Source organism: Ranitomeya variabilis, chromosome 4, assembly GCF_051348905.1.
Source record: "Ranitomeya variabilis isolate aRanVar5 chromosome 4, aRanVar5.hap1, whole genome shotgun sequence".
Taxonomy (NCBI): Eukaryota; Metazoa; Chordata; class Amphibia; order Anura; family Dendrobatidae; genus Ranitomeya; species Ranitomeya variabilis.
In genome coordinates this window covers 85,270,873-85,293,396 of record NC_135235.1, presented here as the reverse complement: position 1 = coordinate 85,293,396, position 22,524 = coordinate 85,270,873, and the positions used below count along the sequence as shown (strand labels likewise).

General features: G+C 41.5%; 1 protein-coding gene across 2 annotated transcripts in view; it reads right to left on the bottom strand.

Annotated features, from left to right (window-relative positions):
* Positions 1–22,109, bottom strand: part of PCDH15 (protocadherin related 15) — a 2,374,726-nt gene extending 2,352,617 nt beyond the window's left edge. The window contains exon 1 of one of the 2 annotated variants that reach the window (XM_077258870.1): positions 21,431–22,109. The gene's annotated coding sequence lies outside the window, so the exon portion shown is untranslated. The remainder of the gene's footprint in view (positions 1–21,430) is intronic. The other variant, XM_077258871.1, reaches the window with a different exon arrangement.
* Between the last annotated feature and the right edge of the window lie 415 nt (positions 22,110–22,524).

Genomic DNA, 22,524 nt, shown 5'->3' with positions numbered 1-22,524 from the left:
CATTATTGATAATGGAATGCTGTACATGAGGAAAGGTTACATACAAAACACAGGTCAAATTTACAATGAACAAACTAATAGTGACAGTCAGGTACAGAGGGGAGAGGGTGCTGTCATTGCAGGCTTAGTTTACATTCTACAGGGTAACAGGGAAGGAGACAGTAGGATCAAGGGGTTCAACAGAATCTTCAATCACAAAACAAGATGCCAATAGTCAGAGTATTCCAAACTGTTAGATGACTAAGTCACTATTGATTTGGTGAGGTTTGAACCCAGAACTCCAGTTCTGCAAGGCTGCTGTGCTATCCACTGCGGCACCGTGGTGGATAAATCATTGGTGCAACCTGTGCACAGGGGCCAAAGAGACAAGAGATATAATGAGCTATGGGGGCTACAAAGGGCCCATATACTGCCCTTGCACAGGGAACCTGTGCTGTTTACGTCCATCAGTGATGACCACTCTCCTTGCGTCCAAACTGTCTATAGCAATACCACACCTGTAATTTAGACAGGTTCCTGCTGGAATTGATTGGAGATAACTACAATGACACCAGATTAATTTGTTAGATACCACAATCAATAGTGACTTAGTCATCTAACAGTTTGGAATACTCTGACTATTGGCATCTTGTTTTGTGATTGAAGATTCTGTTGAACCCCTTGATCCTACTGTCTCCTTCCCTGTTACCCTGTAGAATGTAAACTAAGCCTGCAATGACAGCACCCTCTCCCCTCTGTACCTGACTGTCACTATTAGTTTGTTCATTGTAAATTTGACCTGTGTTTTGTATGTAACCTTTCCTCATGTACAGCATCCCATTATCAATAATGCTATAAAATAAGTAACAATAAAAAAATTCTGATGGATTAACATGGCATACACTGAGCCCAAGAAGTTACCAGGTATGCCATCAGTAATAGAATATTAACCTACTAGATGGTGGCCCAACTCTAACGTATCGGGTATTCTAGAATATGTAGGTAGTATATAGAACAGGCTACATACTATATTGCACAGTGACATAGTATATAACACAACCGACGTAGTATATAACATAGCTACGTAGTATATAACAGATATACACCAGAGAGAGTAGCGGGCACCGCAAGAAATGGAAAGATCTGGGATCAACCATATGCATATAAAGGAAACCACTAAACACTAAACAAGAAAAAAGATATGCATAATGATGGGATCAACCAAAAAATAACTTTATTAGTACAAAAAAGCAAGGTAGGACACACATTTAAAAGCATTTAAAACCAAAAAACAAGCACATGGTCAATACGCTACATGCAATGCCCCCAGCAAATGGAAAACAAATGCCAACCAGCACCAAATAGATTACAGCACATCAAATAGATGGCATGTGCATATACATGTCCAATCCAAGCTGCCCATCTACTACCAGCTATACCCTAACTATATCATACAATTAAACCACACAATAGTGCTAGGAACCGGACACCGATTTCATATCCCAAACATATTTACCAAGTGGTGCCACACCAGGACAAGTGCCCCGAGATAGTAGTCGGCATTACCCCCAAGCCTGGGAGTGGAGCATATACTAAGGTCCAAGATCCTAAAGATAAAACCCACAAAGATGGGCGCCAGGTAGAGATGCAGCAGCCGAAATAAAGGTGCTTGTGCTGGGGAGATGAGAGCCCCACAAGTTTCAACGCTACAAGAGCGTCCTCATCAGGGGAAATATAACATAAAGCCACCCGACCCTGCTTTTATATAGTAAAATAATGAGGCATAATATTTACCACCTGTGAGGATGCGCAGCGTGCAGTTTTCCCAGAACGTGTGGTAGCCGATTACCATTTCCGGTTCAAAAGGCACTCCACCATCTCGCCTGCATAGAGAAATAGCCCAGCCAGCACATAGAGGCTGCGCACTGAAGAGTGCCTCCCCGTTGTGAGAGTTTGACATAGTCCAAGGAGCACCAGGCTGATCATGGGCTGCGCTTGCGCAGTCCAGCAAAGGGGAAATTATACAGATCAAAGATCACAAAAGTTAGAGCCTGCGCAAATGAGCAACCCCGTTACGAAAAGCCCAGCCAGTTTAACCCATTACAGACCTGAGAAGTAGCAGATGCGGCCACAGTAATACAATTGCCATAGACACGCCGAAACGATACATGCGCTTGCGCACTAAGATGGAGCCGTTTATGTTCAGAGAAAACCTGCACAATATAGCCACAGAAGAGGAGGTATAGTATGTGGATATGATGAGAGTACAGCCCCATCAATCTTACAGACCCCCAGTTCAGCACAAATGTTAAAGACCCATATAGCTGAGTCACCAAGACTGCACAGAAATTTCGTGCAGCCTCGGTGCAGATATCACCATGGTTTTAGGACAAGCGCTGGACCGGTCCAAAGGAAGGAGCCTATGCACATACAACATAACAGTAAGAGGGCCTCCCTCTAATAAGGGGGCATGATGAAGACAAGTTGCGTGATATAGAAACCCGGCTAAAGAGAGCAGAACAAAAATGATAAGTTATATCAAAGGAGGTGATACCTCCTCTTCTGTGGCTATATTGCGCAGGTTTTCTCTGAACATAAACAGCTCCATCTTAGTGCGCAAGTGCATGTATCGTGTCAGCGTGCCTATGGCAATTGTATTACTGTGGCCGCATCTGCTACTTCTCAGGTCTGTAATGGGTTAAACTGGCTGGGCCTTTCGGGAAAACTGCATGCTGTGCATTCTCACAGGTGGTAAATATTATGCCTCATTATTTTACTATATAAAAGCAGGGTCGGGCGGCTTTATGTTATATTTCCCCTGATGAAGACGCTCTTGTAGCGTCGATACGCGTGGGGCTCTCATCCCCCCAGCACGAGCACCTTTATTTCAGCTGCTGCATCTCTACCTGGTGCCCATCTTTGTGGGTTTTATCTTTAGGACCTTGGACCTTAGTATATCCACTCCCAGGCTTGGGGGTAATGCCAACTACTATCTCGGGGCACTTGTCCTGGTGTGGCACCACTTGGTAAATATGTTTGGGATATGAAGTTGGTGTCCGGTTCCTAGCACTATTGTGTGGTTTAATTGTATGATATAGGTAGGGTATAGCTGGTAGTAGATGGGCAGCTTGGATTGGACATGTATATGCACATGCCATCTATTTGATGTACTGTAATCTATTTGGTGCTGGTTGGCATTTGTTTTCCATTTGCTGGGGGCATTGCATGTAGTGTATTGACCATGTGCTTGTTTTTTGGTTTTAAATGCTTTTAAATGTGTGTCCTACCTTGCTTTTTTGTACTAATAAAGTTATTTCTTGGTTGATCCCATCATTATGCATATCTTTTTTCTTGCTTAGTGTTTAGTAGTATATAACAGAGCTACGTAGTATGTAACACTGTGTACGTAGTAAATAGCAGAGCTACGTAGTATATAACACAGCCACTTAGTATATAACATAGCCACGTAGTGTATTGCACAGCTACGTACTGTATTGCACAGGCACGTAGTATATTGGTCAGCCACGTAGTATATTGCAGAGCCACATAGTATATAACATAGCCACGTAGTATAGTGTAGAGCCATGTAGTATATTGTATAGGCATGTAGTATATTGCACAGCCACATAGTATATAACACAGTCACGTAGTGTATTGCACAGCTATGTAGTATATTTGTCAGCGACGTAGTATATAGCAGAGCCACATAGTGTATAACATAGCCACGTAGTATATTGAAGAGGCATGTAGTATATTGCATAGCTACGTAGTATATTGCACAGCCACATAGTATATAACAGAGCCACGTAGTATATTGCACAGCTACGTAGTATATAACACAGAGCACGTAGTACATTGCACAGCCACGTAGTATATTGGACAGTCACGTTGTATATTGCACAGTTACAGAGATGTAGAATATAACAGAGCCCACACAGTATGTAACACAGCCCACGTAGTATATAGCAATGTGGGCACTATATGCGTAGTTATAAAAGACTTAAAATAAAAAATAAACATATACCCACCTTCCGTAGGCCCCTTGAAGTCCTGGCGCCTGTGTGTGGTGCACGCGGCAGCTTCCGGTCCCAGGGTTGGTATGAGCACAGGACCTGTGATGACATCACGGTCACATGACCGTGACGTCTTGGCAGGTCCTTCTCGCATAGCATCCTTGGCACCGTAACCTGCCGCCTGCACTGCCGAGGACAGCGCGCGACGTCGGAAGGTGAGAATAACCTTTTTTTATTATTATTATTTGTAACATTAGATCTTTTTACTATTGATGCTGCATACGCAGCATCAATAGTAAAAAGTTGGTCACACAGGGTTAATAGCTGTGTTAACGGAGTGCGTTACACCACGGCATAACGCGGTCCGTTAACACTGCCATTAACCCTGTGTGAGGGCTGACTGGAGAGGATTATGGAGCGGGCACTGACTGCAGGGAGGAAGGAGCGGCCATTTTGCCGCCGGACTGTGCCCGTCGCTGATTGGTCGTGGCTGTTTTGTCGCGACCAATCAGCGACTTGGGATTTCCGTTACAGACAGACAGAAAGACAGACAGACAGAAAGACGGAAGTGACCTTTAGACAATTATATAGTAGATGAGGTTTTCCCATAAAATATGCATATTTGATATTGGTGCAATTGTAATAAACTGCAGAATATAAATAATTAATTGATTATACAGCATGACACATGGCATAATAACATAAGACATAATAAAACTACTGAAAATTGGTATGCAAAGAAACATTTAGAAAAGATAATCAATACATTATATGAATCCCAAAATGGGACCAATAAAAACTACAACTGAGGCCTCCTTCACAAGTCCGTGTTTCCAGTACGTGTGGTTTCCGTTTTTTTTTTTTTTTCAGTGATACCACATGCACCTATTACAACCTATGGTGAACTTCATGTTTGTTTTTTATCAGCAGCACAGATGACAAGATCCAATGCACGTCTAAGGGTCCATGAAAAATACATACAGCACACGGATAGCATAACATTGCAAGCTTTGTAATTTCCATATTTCTTTAGTCATACTGAAAAAACAGTGATGGCACACTGATGGCAAATGGATGGCACATGGATGGCTCACTAATGGCACACTGATATAAAACATTGATGACATTGGTACTGGTTTTTCTGGTACCGGTTTTATAGACGTTTGAATGGGGCCTGGATCTGCAAAAATATTGCCCTCCTATACTTTAGCTATGTTGATAAAATTTTCTTTTTAATCATGGCTCTTGAGATGTAACTTCAGGCCACATTCACACGTTGTGTATTTGGTCAGTATTTTACATTAGTATTTGTAATCCAAAACCTTAAATGGAACAATCAGAGGAAAAGTAGGGTTCACTCACAAAAGATTATAAATCGGATGAATGCAATTCAAGAAAACATCACATTTCACTGTGACCAATGTTATTTAATAAGTCAGTGAGATATACACATTATTTTGCAGATTATAAGATGCACCAGACTATAAGACATGCCACAAATTGTGGGTTGGAAAAAAGGAAAAATAAATTTCAATAAAATGGTGGTGCGTCTTATAATTGGTTTTAAAGGTAGCTTACCTAGGGGGCGAGGTTGCTGCTTCAGGCAGCCGGTGGAGGCAGCAGGAATGGGGCGATGCTGCAGGGCGTGGGCGCACATTATATGTCGGTGTCGGTGAGTGACGCCCCTTTTCCTAATAAGTTCTTTGAGGAGGGCTGCCTCCAGCAGCCATTTTCTCGAAGCCCACCGCAAGGAACTGAATGGGAAAGGAGACTCCGCTCACTGGCGTCAACACCTAATGAGTGCCCAGGCTCCGCAGCTTCGCCAAACTCCTGCTGCCACCGGCCTCGTGAAGCAGCTCTGCCTCCTGTAACCCCTGTTTCACCGCTATTATCCCCCTCCAGTAAGTTTACTTTGGATTATAACATTCATCCCCATTTTCCTCCCAAATTTGGAGGATAAAAGAGCATCTTGTACGAAAATAAAGGTACGGTAATCATTGCTTTGCATGTAATTTTCTGTACTTGCATGTAGCTAATACATAAATAAAAGAAAAAATGGTGTGCACCCTATTTCTAATAATCAGCTAAGCAAACAGCTGTGGGCTTGTCTTATTATGCTGGAAAGGGGCCAATATCCTTTGAACTTTCCAGCCTAGTAATATTGGCCCCCAGCTGTCCACTTTACCTTTACTTGATATTAACAAGGGGGACTCTAAAAAAATGATGTTGAGTCCCTCGTATTTTTAATAACCAGCAAAGGTTAAGAAGACGTGGCTCCATACACTCGCACGACACTCTTCCTACTTTTCTGGATCAACATTGGACTGAATTTTTTATATGCTAGTGTAACTTCAGACTTATAGATACATGTGCAGCACTTCTGCATTTTTAACCCACATCTAGTTGGCTTACAAATAATGATGTAACATACTGACCAAATACTGAACTTATAAATGTGACCTCACAGAATAAAACACTTTTGTTATGAGAAAGTAGTAAAATCTGAATTTGAAGCGAACCTGTCACCAGGTTCGGCAGATATGAGTTACGGCCACCGCCTTTCAGGGCTTATGTACAGCATTCTATAATGCTGTAGTTAAGCCCCCAATCCGACCAGCAAGAGAAGAAAAATAACTTTTCTTATATTCAACTGCGGGGGTGGTCCGGTCCGATGGGTGTCGCAGATCCTGGTCCAACATCTCACATCTTGCGATGCTGCCCTCCTGCTTGCTTCATGGCTCCCAAGCATCGTGCTCCTGCGCAGGCATACTTATCTGCCCTTTTGATGGCAGAGCAGAGTACTGCAGTGTGCAGGAGCTGGGAAAGCTCAGAGAGACAGCGTGTGCGCACTGCAGTCCTTTCCTCTTCCCTCATCAGGGCAGAGAAGTATGCCTGCGCAGCATGATGCCGGGAAGCCATGAAGCAAGCAGGAAGGCAACATCACAAGAAGATGTGAGATGTTGGACCAGGATCTGCGACACCCATTGAACTGGACCACCCCCAGGTGAGTATAATAAAAGTTATTTTTCTTCTCTTGCAGGTCTGATCAGGGGCTTATTTACAGCATTATAGAATGCTGTAGATAAGCCCTGAAAGGTGATGGCTGTATCTTATATCGGCCAAATCTTGTGACAGGTTCCCTTTAACTACACATTTGGTATGGCATCATTTGCACTAACTGGTAAAATAAAGTAAACATGTTAAATTCCCCACATGGTAAATAGTGGGAGAAAATGCAAAAATTAATGTTGATATTAAAGTCGTAAAATATTAGTAAAATTGTAGCTACATTATGGTCATGTCCAAGGTATCACTTATAACTCTTTTTTGTTTCTAAAATGGATTAAGTTATTACAGCAAAGACCACAAGTTTAATTGAATATCACTAAGAATTTGGCAGAGCATTAATTACAAGACATGATTTTTGTATTTTAATTATTTTTTTCTTTCTTGCTAAAAAATGAAATAATTATGGAATGCTTTAATGGATCCCAGTGATTCTAAAAATGTTTTTCATGACACATTGTACTTTATGGTAGTGCTACATTTAAGTAAAAAAAAATTCCACATTTTTACATCCTTAAACCAGTTAATCATGCTGCACAAAATAATTTATAAGTCACATAAGTAACTCCTCAAAGTGCGCAAAACCCCAGTCACAAGGTTTATTAACCCTTTAGGTGCTTCGCAGGAATTAAAGCAATGTGGAGGGAAAAAATAACATTTTAATTTTTCCCACAAAAATGTTCATTGAGACCCAAATTTAGCATTATTAGAACGGTAAAGCGAGAAAATTAAATACACAATTTTTTGTGCAATTTTTCCTGAAAATTTTGTAGATTACACCCCTCAATTAATTTATCTTGAGGTGTGGTGAGCACCTTGAACCCACAGGTGCTTCACAGAATTTTATAACGTTGAGCTGTAAAAATGCAAAAATACATTTTTCACAAAGAAATGTTGCTTTAGCCACAAATACTTAATTTTCATAAGGGTAAAAGGAGAACATTGGCTATATAATTTGTTGCGCAATTTATTTTGAGTACGCTGAAACCCCATATGTTGCGGAAAACTACTGTTTTGGCGGACAGCAGGGCTCTGAATGGTAGGAGTGCCATTTGACTTTTGGAGGGCAAAATTGCCTGGAATCGATAGGGGACGTCATGTCATGTTTTCAGACCCCTTGTTGTGCCTAAACAGTGGAAATTCTTCACAAGTGACACCATTTTGGAAACTGCATACCTCAAGGAATTTAGAGATATAGTGAGCACCTTGAACTCATTTGTGTTCACAGAATTTTATAATGCTGAGAAGTGTAATTGAAAAAAATAAAACCAATGGTAATGCTGGCACTTGGCCATCATGAGGTGGATCATGATGTCATCATTATACATCACGTAATTGAAACAGTCACAAGCAGTCTTAGTGATCACGTGACAAGAATGTATCGATAGCACTTCCCATGGCCATGTCACGTGATTATCATGGTCACATGTAACCAAAGCAATCACATGATCAGTGTGAGATGATAGCTCCTGCCATGATGTCATCACTTCTTTCCTGTCACAAACTGATTGCAATAGATTTTCCTGCTTCATCTGTTGCTATTTGTCCATGGCAGACAATCTAAGGGAATATCTGTGTATACCTATAGAGTGAGACTCAGCCATCTATTTAATAGCATTAGTGTTTTAATGTGAATAGGATTAAACAAGGAGCAGGAAAATAGAAGGCAAAAGGAGGGAAATGGGAAATAGATACAGAAACAGAAGTAATAGAAATAAGGATAAAACAAAAGCAAGAAAAAACGGAAAACATGAAAGTAGAAAAACAAAAATAAATAAAATAAAAATAAAAAATATTGAAGAATAGTAAATTCAAATTTGGGCACATGTAATTTTTACAACTTAGTGGAGGGGCTCTACCAAGTCTGCACAGGTTACGGAGGGGTGCATGGGATACATCTTGTATTAAAATATGAAGAACCTCTGGTATTACAAAACAGCAGAAACCTCCACATGTGACCCCATTTTGGAAACTTTACATCTTGAGGAATTCATCTAGCAGTGTAGTAAGCTTTTTTAACTCTCAGGCAATTCCTAGAAATGTATAACATTGGGCTGAGCCAATGGAAAATCACCATTTTTTTCCACTAAAATTTTACTTTAACCCCAAGTTTTCAATTTAACCCCTTTCTGCCAGCTGACGGAATAGTACGTCAGCTGGCAGAACCCCCGCTTTAAGGTGGGCTCCGGCGGCGAGCCCACCTTAAAGCCGCGACATGTCAGCTGTTTTGTACAGCTGACATGTGCGCGCAATGAGCGCGAGCGGAATCGCGATCCGCCCGCACCCATTAACTAGTTAAATGCCGCTGTCAAACGCAGACAGCGGCATTTAACTACCGCATCCGGCTGGGCGGCCGGATATGAGCGCATCGCCGACCCCCGTCACATGATCGGAGGTCGGCGATGCTTCTAAATGGTAACCATAGAGGTCCTTGAGACCTCTATGGTTACTGATCCTCGGCAGCTGTGAGCGCCACCCTGTGGTCGGCGCTCACAGCACACCTGTAATTCTGTGTAGCAGCGATCCTATGATCGCTGCTACATAGCAGAGCCGATCGGGTTGTGCCTGCTTCTAGCCTCCCATGGAGGCTATAGAAGCATGGCAAAAGTGAAAAAAAAAAGTAAAAAAAAATGTGAAAAAAATAAAAAAAATATAAAAGTTTAAATCACCCCCCTTTCGCCCCAATCAAAATAAATCAATAAAAAAAAAATCAAACCTACACATATTTGGTATCGCCGCGTTCAGAATCGCCCGATCTATCAATAAAAAAAAGCATTAACCTGATCGCTAAATGGCGTAATGAGAAAAAAAATCGAAACGCCAGAATTACATTTTTTTGGTCGCCGCGATATTGCATTAAAATGCAATAACGGGCGATCAAAAGAACGTATCTGCACCAAAATGCTATCATTAAAAACGCCAGCTCGGCACGCAAAAAATAAGCCCTCACCTGACCCCAGATCACGAAAAGTAAAGACGCTACGAGTATCGGAAAATGGTGCAATTTTTTTTTTTTTTTGTGCAAAGTTTGGAAGTTTTTTTCACCACTTAGGTGAAAAATAACCTAGTCATGTTAGGTGTCTATGAACTCGTACTGACCTGGAGAATCATAATGGCAGGTCAGTTTTAGCATTTAGTGAACCTAGCAAAATAGCGAAGCAAAAAACAAGCGTGGGATTGCACTTTTTTTGCAATTTCACTGCACTTGGAATTTTTTTCCCGTTTTCTTGTACACGACATGGTAAAACCAATGATGTTGTTCAAAAGTACAACTCGTCCCGCAAAAAATAAGCCCTCACATGGCCAAATTGACGGAAAAATAAAAAAGTTATGGCTCTGGGAAGGAGGGGAGCGAAAAACGAAAATGAAAAAACGGAAAAAGCTCCGGGGGTGAAGGGGTTAAAAAGGGATGATAGGAAAAAATGGACTGCAAAATATGTTGCTCAATGTCTCCCGAGTGCGCCAATATCTCATATGTGGTCAAAAACTACTTTGAGGCACAGTGCAAAGCTAAGAAGGGAAGGAGCGCCATATGTTAGTGCACATTTTGCTGATATGATTTGAGAGTGCCATGTCATATTGGCTGAGCCACTGAGTTTCAACAACAGCAGACCCCCCATAAGTAACTTCATTTTACAAGCTACACCTCCAAATTAATTCATCTAGGGGTGCAATGATTATGTTGACAGCACATGTGTGTCCTAGAATTTTATACAATTGGGCAGTGAAGCAAAAATAATTACATTTTTAGCACAAAATTGTTGTTTTATCCCCATATTTTACTTTGTCACATGGGGAAATGGGTAAAAGCAGCATAGAAATGTATCACAACTTATGCTGAGCTTGGCAATACCCCAGATGTGGCTGTACAGTACTGCTTAGCCACACAGTAAGACTCAGAAGGGAAGGAGTGCTATTTGAGTTTTGGAGAACAAATTGTTATAGAATAGTTTTCGGACTCTAAATACAATACCCCTAAGTGCAAAAAGAGCAGAATCCCCTCTCAAGTGACCCCATTTTGGAAATTACACCCTTTTGGGAATTTATCTACAGGTGCAATGACCATTTTGACTCCATGGGTGTTTTCCAGAAACAAGCAGCAGTGAATGTTGCTCAGTAGTGTTGAGCATTCCGATACCGCAAGTATCGGGTATCGGCCGATACTTGCGGGTATCGGAATTCCGATACCGAGATCCGATACTTTTGTGGTATCGGGTATCGGTATCGAAACAACATTAATGTGTAAAATACAACATTAATGTGTAAAATAAAGAATTAAAATAAAAAATATTGCTATACTCACCTCTCCGACGCAGCCTGGACCTCACCGAGGGAACCGGCAGCGTTGTTTGCTTAAAATTCGCGCGTTTCCTGCCTCCCGCGACGTCACGGCTTCTGATTGGTCGCGTGCCGCCCATGTGGCCGCGACGCGACCAATCACAGCAAGCCGTGACGTAATTTTAAGGTCCTGGATGCCTAATTCTAGGCATTCAGGATTTTAAAATTACGTTCCGGCTTGTGATTGGTCGCGTCGCGGTCACATGGGCGACGCGACCAATCACAAGCCGTGACGTCACGGGAGGCAGGACACGCGCGCATTTTTAAAATTACGTCACGGCTTGTGATTGGTTGCGTGCCGCCCATGTGGCCGCGACGCGACCAATCACAGCAAGCCGTGACGTAATTTCAGGTCCTGAATGCAGAAATAGGCATTCAGGACCTGAAATTACGTCACGGCTTGCTGTGATTGGTCGCGTCGCGGCCACATGGGCGGCACGCAACCAATCACAAGCCGTGATGTAATTTTAAAAATGCGCGCGTGTCCTGCCTCCCGTGGCGTCACGGCTTGTGATTGGTCGCGTCGCCCATGTGACCGCGACGCGACCAATCACAAGCCGGAACGTAATTTTAAAATGCTGAATGCCTAGAATTAGGCATCGAGGACCTTAAAATTACGTCACGGCTTGCTGTGATTGGTCGCGTCGCGGCCACATGGGCGGCACGCGACCAATCAGAAGCCGTGACGTCGCGGGAAGCAGGAAACGCGCGCATTTTAAGCAAACAACGCTGCCGGTTCCCTCAGTGAGGTCCAGGCTGCGTCGGAGAGGTGAGTATAGCAATATTTTTTATTTTAATTCTTTCTTTTACACATTAATATGGATCCCAGGGCCTGAAGGAGAGTTTCCTCTCCTTCAGACCCTGGGAACCATCAGCAATACCGTCCGATACTTGAGTCCCATTGACTTGTATTGGTACCGGGTATCGGTATCGGATTAGATCCGATACTTTGCCGGTATCAGCCGATACTTTCCGATACCGATACTTTCAAGTATCGGACGATATCGCTCAACACTATTGCTCAGTGAAAATTGCAAATCTGCCATTGTAGCGCCCATTCATTGAAGTGCTAGTACATTTTAGTGCCTAGTACATTAGTTTACCCATATATTATGCCCAGCTCTTGCTTTTGGAGACATGGACACCATAAATTAAACATGCTCTTTTATTGCTACAGAAATGACAAATGTGGATGCTAACTGCGGTATAGGCACACTGTGGTGATCTTAAGGTAAGGAAGCATATGGATTTGGGGGTGCAGAATTAGCTGGATTTATTTTGGGTGACAAGGACCCATAGCACTTTTCATGAACTTTGGTGTGTCAAGTAACATTTTAGCCCCCTATATTCCCATTGATGATGGACCTGAGTGGGGACTTGCTTTTTTTGCAGATTGAGTTAAAACTTTATTGGAATCATTTGGACACAATACAACCACAACCACAAGAAGAGCCCAGAAGTGTCCCCTTCTGTCTGCGCTAGCAGTGTGCCCATAGGTGCTATTAGGTTCTCTGAGGATCCACATAATGATAAAATATATCCGGATGCACAGGGAAAGTACAGGTCCTTTATTACAATTGTCAGAGCGGAAGTACTGGGGTCTAGGTTAAGCCAGCCTCTGCAGGGTCTTTAACCCCTTACTGACCTCGGAAGGGATAGTACGTCCGAGGTCAGCTCCCCTGCTTTGATGCAGGGCTCCGCGGTGAGCCCGCATCAAAGCCGGGACATGTCAGCTGTTTTGAACAGCTGACATGTGCCCGCAATAGCGGCGGGTGAAATCGTGATTCACCCGCCGCTATTAACTAGTTAAATGCCGCTGTCAAACGCAGACAGCGGCATTTAACTACCGCATCCGGCCGGGCGGCCGGATATGAGCGCATCGCCGACCCCCGTCACATGATCAGAGGTCGCCGATGCTTCTCCATTGTAACCATAGAGGTCCTTGAGACCTCTATGGTTACAGATCCCCGGCAGCTGTGAGCGCCACCCTGTGGTCGGCGCTCACAGCACACCTGATTTTCTGCTACATAGCAGCGAACAGCAGATTGCTGCTATGTAGCAGAGGTGATCGTGCTGTGCCTGCTTCTAGCCTCCCATGGAGGCTATTGAAGCATGGCAAAAGTAAAAAAAAGTTAAAAAAATTGTGAAAAAAATAAAAAAATATAAAAGTTTAAATCACCCCCCTTTCGCCCCAATCAAAATAAATCAATAAAAAAAAATCAAACCTACACATATTTCATATCGCCACGTTCAGAATCGCCCGATCTATCAATAAAAAAAAGCATTAACCTGATCGCTAAACGGCGTAACGAGAAAAAAAATCGAAACGCCAGAATTGTTTTTTTGGTCGCCGTGACATTGTATTAAAATGCAATAACGGGCGATCAAAAGAACGTATCTGAACCGAATTGGAATCACTAAAAATGCCAGCTCGGCACACAAAAAATAAGCCCTCAACCGACCCCAGATCGTGAAAAATGGAGACGCTACGAGTATCGGAAAATGGCGCAATTTTTTTTTTTTTAGCAAAGTTTGGAATTATTTTTCACCACTTAGGTAAAAAATAACCTAGTCATGTTAGGTGTCTATGAACTCATAGTGACCTGGAGAATCATAATGGCAGGTCAGTTTTAGCATTTAGTGAACCTAGCAAAAAAGCCAAGCAAAAAACAAGTGTGGGATTGCACTTTTTTTGCAATTTCACCGCACTTGGAATTTATTTCCTGTTTTCTAGTACACGACATGGTAAAACCAATGATGTCGTTCAAAAGTACAACTCGTCCCACAAAAAATAAGCCCTCACATGGCCAAATTTACGGAAAAATAAAAAAGTTATGGCTCTGGGAAGGAGGGGAGTGAAAAACGAACACGGAAAGACGAAAAATCCCAAGGTCATGAAGGGGTTAAGGGCCAGTTTACCCTGTGTCTCCTTGTGAATCTCCTCTGTACCGTGATGACATCTGACACCTGACCTGCTTTCCACACATGGGTGAGACTATTCCATACTATATCATCTAGACTATGTTGGGTGGATATTGTTGCCTCACTCATGTTTATTTTACCTACATCCACACAGGCAAATGTGATTTGTTGGTGGTTCTGTTAAAGTAAAGCTGTTTTTGTTTGACCATTGTCGAACTGCTTGTCCTCAAGTACCTATTAGGCACCACTTTGTGTATCTACTGTGCCTACAGTGAGAGTTAGTTGGATATAATCCAGTCACTCTCTTCTTAGGACTGGGACTTGTATGTACCGTCTATACACTTCACTATATATAGACACCTTTGTGCTTAGCCTACACCATATTTAGGTTAAGAGTGAGTTTTTATATTTTACACTAGAACCTCACCTTCCCTTCCAGCATAGCTCTTATCTTACTTATATTCATTAAACGTTATATTTTATACCTTCTCTATTGCAGTTACTCTTCCTTTCAGAGGTGCACAAAACTGTAGTCAACTGCACATTTATGAAAGCTTATAAAGATGGGTGGATATCTTCATCTGCCTCATAATAGGGAATGATAAATGAGAGCCAAACCTTGCGATCTTTGGGAGGCAGAATGAACAAATCAACACCAGGTGAAGAATTTTATTTAATTTTACGTCGTTTCTTGTGCAGTATAAGTGATTAGGCAACTTTATTCTTCGGGTCGGTGTGATTACATCAATATGACATTTATATTGTTTTTTGTTATGTTTTTATGTTTGGCTGCTGTCACACACTAAAAGACGCTTTTTTTGCAAAACAAAGGTTTTGCATCACCATATTTTGAAAGCTATAATTTTTATATATTTGTGCTGACAGAGACATGTGACGATTTGTTTTTTTCGGGACAAGCTGATGTTTTTATTGGTAATATGTTCGGTCACATAAAGTGTTTTGATCGCTTTCTATTCTGATGCTTGGGAGGAAGAATGAAAATAAACCAGCAAGTCAGGAATTGTTTTTCTTTGATTGTGCTGTTCACTGTGTGGCAAAAGTGATAAAACAACTTTATTCTTCACGTCAGTACGATTATAGTGATACCACATTTACAAATTTTTTATGTTTTAGCGCTTTTATACAACAAAATGCAATTTTTTTTAATAATTGTTTTGAGAATTATAGCGTTTTTATTTTTCCACTGATGGAGCTGTATGGTGGCTTGTTTTTGATGGGACAAGATGAAGTTTTCAGTTATTCTATTTTTATTTACATTTGACTTTTTGATAAAATTTTATTCCAATTTTTGCTCATCAGAATGATTAAAAAGGATTGTTTTTTGCCACGTTTTTCTTTTTTCTCTAAAGTTAACTAGTGTGATAGTTTTAGAGGTCAGGTCATTCTGGACATGGTGACATGAAATATGGGTACTTTATTTGTTTATTTTTTATTTTAAATTAATATGTATATTTATTGAATTAATATTTTTCTACTTTATTTTCTGATTTTTTTAATATATATTTTTACAATTTTTTAAAAACTTTAATTTTTTTTTTTACTTTGTCCCAGGATGAGACATTAGCAATAATAATAATCATTATTTTTATATAGCTCTATCATATTCCACAGCGCTTTGCACACATTATCATTGCTGTCCCCAATGGGGCTCACAATCTAAATTCCCTATCAGTATGTCTTTGAAATGCGGAAGGAAACCAAAGTACAAGGAGGAAACCCACAGAAACACGGGGAGAACATATAAACTCCTTGCAGATGTTGTCATAGGTGGGATTTGAACCCAGGACTCCAGCACTGCAGTGCTAACCACTGAGCCGCCATGCTGCCCTAATTAACTTTCCCTGCCCTAATCACACATCTAATTCTAATATTCTGCAATGTTTTTGCATTGCAGGGCATTACATCTGTGCATCGGACACGAGCAGGAGGCATGTCAGCTACTGCCACTTCAAAAAGCCAGACAGGGACTATGTGTCTTTGCGAAGTAGTCCAATGCTGGTTCCCAGCTCTGCTGGTCTTGATGCTTCTTTCACTCATAGGTCTCTCCCTATGTACAAATACAAGGAGAGGCTTATCAGTCAATCAGAGAGAGGAATGGACAAAAGGCTGGAGACAGGCTTTGCACTAGTTAGCAGAGACACATAGTCAACTGCTGGCTTTTTTATGTATGCCTACTCTGAAATGCCACAGTGTTTCAGAGTAAAGCATACCTAGGTGTAATTGAGCAGCCAGACTATGATCCATGCTGCCTGTAGTTCGGGCAGCAGGAATCTGTTGACTTGTTCTTTGAAGTTAATTTTGGTATGAGTAAAACTCTCATGGTGCTAGAGGGGATCTCACCGAGGTCACGGCAGTTCAGCCCGGTTGGGAACGGAGCCTCACTGACTTCAATGATGTCACCACCGGTCACTGAGGCTGCGCTCGCAGTTCAGTCACCAGTGGTTCTCAGCTTGGACAGTCGCATCTTGGGACTATCCAGGTTGAAAACTGTTTATCCCCCAGACATGGATTACGGCGTGGGACAGAACAACAGACAGGTATGGTATATTGTTTTTTCATTTTAGCTTTCTTACAGGAGATCAAGGGCTTTGGTCGAATTAGGCAAGGTCGTAAGTATAGCTTAATTAAGAATATTAAAGGAGTCTGTGTCTTTTTTCAATTAAAGGACTTTATTCTGGCTGTGTTTTTATTTATCTCTCCATTACTAAGCTGTGGGCTTGATGTCACCTGACAATACAAAGGTGACCTCAATCCAACAAATATTATCCCACTTCCCACCACTACAAGGCAATTGGGAAGAGCCAGGCAAAGCACCAGAATTGGTGAATCTAATAGATGAGCCTTTTCTTTGCAGCTGCAGACTGATATTTTTAGGCTGGGGAAGCCAATATCCATGGCCCCTTACCAGCCTGAGATTATCAGCCCTCAGCTGTCTGCTTTAGCAAGGTTGGCTGTCAAAAATGGGGGGACCCCATGCGTTTTTTAAATTATTCATTTAAATAATTAAAAAATACCCGTCTATTCTTGATAACCAGCCTTGCTGAAGCTGACAGTTGAGGCCTGCATCCCCCAGCTGTGAGTTTTGCCTGGCTGGCTAACAAAAATACAGGGGAACCCACAATGGGCTTTTTTTTAAATTATTTATTTACAATAGCAATAGAGGAGCGGCTGATGAATACTCCCATTTGCCGCGTTATTAGAGGCAGCAGATGTCGGGTGATGGGAGCAGTTGTCCCATCACCTGACACCTGTGACCAAAGGTAAACTTTTACCTACGATCACAGCTAAGCGCTCACACTGTCTTTTGGCAGCGTGGGAACCACGGCTCTCTGACTGGCGGGGATGATTTCACCACCGATCAGAAGCGGTATTTGACGCGCTGTCTTGCACATTACAGCGCAGCAAACACTGGATGTTCAGGCCCTCCTTTCAAGTGAATGGGGTCCAGGTACAGGTCTGGGTACTGTTCTTGGTACCTGAACCCGAACTTTTTGGAACTGTTCGGCCGAACCTGCCAAACCCGAACATCCAAGTGTCCGCTCATCTCTACAGCTAATAAGTCTATGGACACAATAAACATACATGAAAACCATTCACTCTTAAAATTGATTTAAATACGACAATTGTCAAACTGACACAGAGGCCAATGGCAAAAAAAACTTGATAAAAATTGTCAACTTAAAGGCTTACATTGTAAGTGACCTTCAGTTTACAATTCGTGTAAAACTTTATGACAGCATTAATAATGTCTGCCAGATAGCATATCTTATTTCTCTGCAACTTACCAGCAAAGTGGTACATGTCACAAAGGGGTATGTGAATTTTATTTTTGCATATATTTTCTTTTGTGGTTTTGTAGTAGAACTATTATAGTTTACCTGAGGGATATTATTGATTGGTTATAGGACAGTTAACTATTTGAGATGCATTTCTATGCAGAGCAACTGGTTAGAAACCTCTTCAGCCCAACATTCTTGTGATTTGGTTTAGATCAAAGCAGCCAACTCTCACCTTTCAGCAGGTGACACTCCGGACCATAAAAAGCACTTCAAATTTAGAGGAGGAAAATAGGAAAAAATGTTAATTTGAAAATTGGGGTCTGTCTTTTGTATTTTGAATTTAGCTTACCGGGGGGTAGGGGGCCACAGCGCTGGAGCAGAGTCACAGGAGGCAGGAGAAGGGTGGACGCTACAGGAAGCCAGCGGTGACAGGAGTGGGGCGATGCTGCGGCACCTGGACTGGAAACAGAGGGTGTTCTGGCGGTGCAAGGGAGGAGACACTGATCTCCTGGTCGTGGGCTTCAGGAAAATGTTGGCAGTCATAATGATTTAAAAAGAGGAAACACAGTAGTTTGACAATAAATGGCTTCACCCAACCACCAACCATGAGTGGAGAAAAAGTTTTGGTGTTATCATTCATATCTCTGAAAAAAGGCCAAGAAAGCAAAAATTCTGCCGGGGTATGTAAACTTTTGAGCACAACTGTATATATGTTGAAAATATACTAAAGGGAATATTTCAGCATGTTTTCACATCCCAAACTCTTTATGTGTGCATGGAGAACTTTTAAAGACAATACCTATACATTCTCCGTCCATTCCTACTTTACTGAGAAGTCAGTGTTTGATTTGAGATATAAATGAGGCTGAAGAACTATGGTAGATCTGAATCCTCTGTCACTCCAGCTCTATACCCTGCCAAGCCTCACTGCCTCCTCCTTTACTAACAGCCTCTATGCGTCAGGTAAAAAAGACGTCAATGAAGCAGGCGGAGCTAGAGCGAAGGAGGCTTCAGATCTACCATAGCCCTCCAGCTTCATGTGCATATCAGTTCAAACACTGATTTCTCAATAACAGAGGAATGGACTGTCCATGTAAACATATCGTATAGAAAAACAATAGTACATATATTGCTGTATTTTTCACATTTTAACTTTAAATGCATCAGAAGTGGGGTCCCGAGCTTAATATCATAGGTGATAGTTAAAGCTAAATCTGTGTATAAAAAAACCAAACTCATGCAGTCAATGAAAAGACATCACTATTTATATATTCCAAATCAAAAAGCTATAATGCACAATAAATAAATAAATTAGGCAAACAATGATCATCAAGTGTCAATGACATTGTACTGGTTGCACAGTCTCGTTCTGCAGCACTCACCATAATGACAACTGTCTGTTATATGATCTAGCCACAGATGCCAAGTGCTAGTGATATGGATCTCAGACTGTCAACTGTCAGTGGCAACCCTGATACTACATTTCAGGAGTACCTTAACAACCATGGGAGTCTCTGGTGCACAGCAGTATCTAAAGTTACAGCAGCCAAGGAACCACATGCAGAGGACCTGCTGGCCATGTGTGTTGTCAATTAAGAACATGGTCACAGTAGAGACAAAATGCACCGACTTGGAATCATAAAATGTTAGGAAGACTTGCTTATGCTGGAAATGATAAATAAAAATAATGTAAAGGTCATATTATTCCAAAAGTTTCAGAGCATTTTTGTGCATTTTCCACTCCACCTAAGTGATTCAGGACTCTTCTACCCTTCAGAGATTGTCCTCAGAGACTATAGAATTGTCTATACATTTGGTATAGTGTCAGTATTCGGGTTTCTTGGGAATGCAGTTAGATGACATTGAAACATATACAAGGATCATTCATTGGTAATAGTGTAGGATGTCTGATCTCCCAATGGCCATACTAAAACAAATTCACCAAAAGTGACCACACAGAGGTGACTGCAGATGTGATCTTCTGATTCTACAGTCCAAACAATTGGAGACCTGGTCAGATAGACCTTTTACTGCAGTCCAGACCTTTACTGCAACATGTGTCATACATCGACTTCATGAATGTTAAGCAGAGAGGAGGTCTACTGCTGAGGGACAAGCTCTACATTTCCATATGGATGCGCTGATCCAGATTAGGAGACGCCTGCCTTTGACACCTCACTAAAACAACAGGGAAACATTCATTAGCTGGACTTGCCATTAGGATGATGCACTTCATTAAGCCCAATGCTGTTGTAGAGTACATAGGAAGCTGAGTACAATCAGACATTGCATTTCTTGTGTACAGAAGGGAAAGCTTCAGTGATGATAATGAGATCTCATGTACAGCTGCCACAGCAAGGGCACTCAGACATCCTAATAGAAGCAGAACCGAAGAAATATACTCATTAAATAAGGAAGAGCAGGCTGCAGTGCTGCAAACCCCACAAGCTCCACAGATCAAACATATCACTGCCATCAATGCAAACACAACCTTATAGCCTCAGTGTGGAATATACAGCAGACCTTGCTCCACATCACAGTCCGAAAAGAGAGATAGATGACAGATAGATAGATAGATAGATAGATAGATAGATAGATAGATAGATCTTAATAGATGAATGATAGATTAATAGATAGAATATAGATAGATGACAGACTGATAGATTAAAAAATAGATATATAGATACATTAATAGATGATAGATAGTAGATAGATAGATAATGGATAGTAGATAGATAGATGATAGATAGATAATAGAGATAGATAAATAGATAGATAATGGATAGATAATAATTAGATTAATAAATAGCTAGATAGATTGATTGATTAATTGATAGATTAATAGATAGAATATAGATAGATGATAAATGAATAAATAGATTAATAGATGATAACTAGATAGTAGACAGATTAATAGATAGATAAATAGAGTCAAGTAAAAAATTGTAAAATTAATGGTAACTTAACTTTACTAATGTCAAAACCAAAAAAAGCCACAAACTAGTTCTAGAATATTCTACAGGAATAGATAAGCCTTTGAATAATTCATACAAACCCAATACATAGATATCATTATGGACTGGTGCAGTCATTAACTAAATAAAGCCATTCATTAATCTGCCATCTACTTAATTTAATGGAAGCTCATTTCCTCCCATAGGTTACTCCATACAGTAAGCACATTGGACACAGCAGCACTCTCAATCAGATAGCTTCAAACTTTTTCCCTAACTTTCCCAAAGAGGACCTGGACTACATAGAAAGAGGCAGTTCACCATGGAACAGGTGACATTTTCTATGGAGGCGCCTTACCTTATAGGAGGTTATAGATGAAAATATTCCATTGATAGAATAATAGCCCAGTAACCATAAATGGTTCGATCTTCTAATCCCAATGCAGGTTTTGAGATAAAGGGTCTTTCCAATTCATCCACAGATTCTCCCTGCTAAGTGTGTAGCAGCCAGGATGAGATCCCATACTCAGCATCAGCAGCACCCCTCATCCCCACCACAGGCTGCAGGAGAGGGCTTCATTATTAAATGCACGAGTGCACTCACTCAGTGCTAGGCTTCTTCCCCCACAGAAGAGGATTAGGTGACTGAAATCCGATCACATAAAAGGCAAAGGATACATGTAAGGAATGGATGAGGCAGCAGCAGCAGCAGCTTGTAGGAGGCAAAGAATCCCAAAGCTTCTACTAGATGGCAAGCAGCAAGTGCAATGTGTGCAGGCTGGGCTGCATCCTCTCATCTATGGCTCAGGAATGTTGTGGCTGCTGGAGCAGAGCAGGCAGCAGGTAAACAGGCTTGTGTCCTCTCCTCAATGCAATCATTAACTCCACCCTCTGCCATCTGATCTTACTAAACGTGACAATTACTGGAGCTGCTCCTGAGAGGGGCACCAGAGTGTGGGCACAGGCTGGAGACCCATCTGAGCTGTGTGTGATGCTGTGCCACCGAGTGCTACACTGTGCTGAGCTGTGTGTGGATCACAGGAGGAGGATGCTGCTGGTACTGTGGCTTACTGACTCCTGCTCCATGACTCTTACACATGTTCCTGCCCTTCAGAGACTTATTCTAAAACTCCAACAGCAAATAGAAATTCTACCTAAAGTTCTTATCGTCAAGTTCTGCAAAGTCAAGTCTGTTACTGGACATCTGTAGCAGTAATGTCACTGATAGGGACTGGAGCATCGCTTTACACTTGTGGACCAGTTTCTTGTATGTTGCTACACACTATACTATATTAGTCAACTATACATTGTAGTGAACTATATTAGATTGTGTTTTATGACAATATTAGTTCTTCTACATTCCCTAATAAAAGCCAAAGGAGATATCCGTCCTTTCCTCAACCGTCAATCTACTAAAATGCTTGTGCATGCCCTCATCATCTCCCACCTTGA